The following is a 1,877-nucleotide window of genomic DNA, read 5'->3' as shown; positions in this document are numbered from 1 at the left end:
TGGGTGCATCAGTGAACAAGAGACAAAAATCTCTTCCCTCATGGAGCTTGGATTCTAGTAGAGAAAGAAAGAAGGAAGGAAGGAAGGAAGGGAGGGAGGAAGGAAGGAAGGAAGGAAGGAAGGAAGGAAGGAAGGAAGGAAGGAAGGAAGGAAATAAATTAATTGTATGTTAAGTGGTGATAAGTACTACAGATAAAACCTGGGCAGAAAAAGGGAACTGGGAGTATGTGAATAAATGCTGGAAGAAAATGAGGGAATGACCTACTTGGACGTCAGTGGAAAGAGATTTTCAGTAGAGGTAACAGCTGTGGTGAGACCAGTGTGGTGGTAAGGGTCCAGAGATCCAATATGAAATGGGAGCCAGACCATGAGGGTCTGAGTGAGATCAGAAGCTGTTGGAGAGGTTTTTTTTTCTTTCTTTTTTTCTTTTTTCTTTTTTTATTTTTACACTGTTTAAGTCTATATAACAGTTGGTCTCATGGAGGAGAACACTGGAATAGGTTCGACTTTATTGCTATAGCAAGCTCAAATTGTGTTTAGACAACTTCCATCATCTGCCACAGAGTGTTGCTTGCAATGGACAGTTTTGAAAGGAGGGGAAAAATGATCATTTTGACTAGAAATTACTCTGGTTCTTTTCTTGGAAATAGATAGAAGGAACCATAGATCCCAGGTCTTTTAGGATCCCACACCAAAGAGCCCTCTTATGCTGCCATAAACAGAAACTTTTACCATTCTCTATTCATAGAAATAAACACTAGTCTGGAAGTATCACTTTCCCTGAGAATTGGTTCCACTTCTTGTTTTGTTGCTTTGGTATAAATACTAAATAGGACATTAGTCACAAACTTAACCACAGTCTATGGAAGAAGTGCTTCCGCTGCCAAATCCAGAAGTTGATGTATGAAACTAAAAACAGGCTCACTAAAATTTGAGGACTCTCCATTTCTGGAAATAGCATATGCATCTATCGGTCTCCCACAGCACATAGCATATCACCTGGTATATAGAGAACATGTTCAGAAATTGACCTGAATAGGATCCTCATCCTAAGAAAGCAAGAAGTTAGGGTTCCCCAGCAGAGATGATCTTTGCCTTTATTTAATTAATAGCTCTGAGTGGACTTGAGCTCAGCCGGAGACCTCCTTCAGTTGTTAACACTAGAAGGGCCAATGTGTAACCCATTGAGAGATAGTGGCATGACTCTTTGGTTAAAGGCAGACAGACTCTGATACCAAGTGGCTTTTGTCTATACCAACCAGGGCTACCACCCTTGAAATAACTCAGGGAAAGTTTCAGATAAGAAGGCATAGTGTAAATCACAACTTACCTTTGGGAGACCAACTAAAGATTTGTTCAGGCTCACATACTTTGGTTTATCTGAATTATTGCTCCTCTTGGTGTGAGGTACATGGCTACAATTATTAATAGGGTATTTATTACTATAGAGAGTATGGCATAAATATCAAACTTTTTGCTTAAAGGTACTGAATCATTTGCACTTGCACTATTGGCCACTAGCAAGGCGATAACAAACTCTCTTGACAATTCATTGGAACTGCAGATAGGTCTAAGTCCTGGATCCTGAGAGAGTTCTAAATTGACAGGGATTGGATTGATTCTGCTTCTAATCATACATCACCCTTTGTTTTGATAGCCAACAAATCCACTAACCTATCTGAATTGAGGCAGTTAAGTGATAATTACATTCTTTATTAGATTTCTTTGTCTAGATTCAAACAAGAATGACTGTAAGAGGACTTTCTTCTCCCACTAAAAGGCAATTTCCAGAGGTTCTCTATCCCAGCCCTTAGCAGAGTTCCTGGGTCATAAAAGGTATCCAGTATTATTTCAATTGTGTATCATGATATAAATTT

At 39.3% G+C, this 1,877-nt stretch overlaps 1 non-coding gene across 1 annotated transcript; it reads right to left on the bottom strand.

Annotated features, from left to right (window-relative positions):
* Positions 1-448: 448 nt before the first annotated feature.
* Positions 449-573, bottom strand: LOC113926124. The gene has a single exon (XR_003521199.1). It is a non-coding gene; the product is annotated as a small nucleolar RNA SNORA28 (small nucleolar RNA).
* Between the last annotated feature and the right edge of the window lie 1,304 nt (positions 574-1,877).

The sequence above is a fragment of the Zalophus californianus genome, chromosome 2 (assembly GCF_009762305.2).
Source record: "Zalophus californianus isolate mZalCal1 chromosome 2, mZalCal1.pri.v2, whole genome shotgun sequence".
NCBI lineage: Eukaryota > Metazoa > Chordata > Mammalia > Carnivora > Otariidae > Zalophus > Zalophus californianus.
This window is presented reverse-complemented; position numbering and strand designations above follow the sequence as displayed.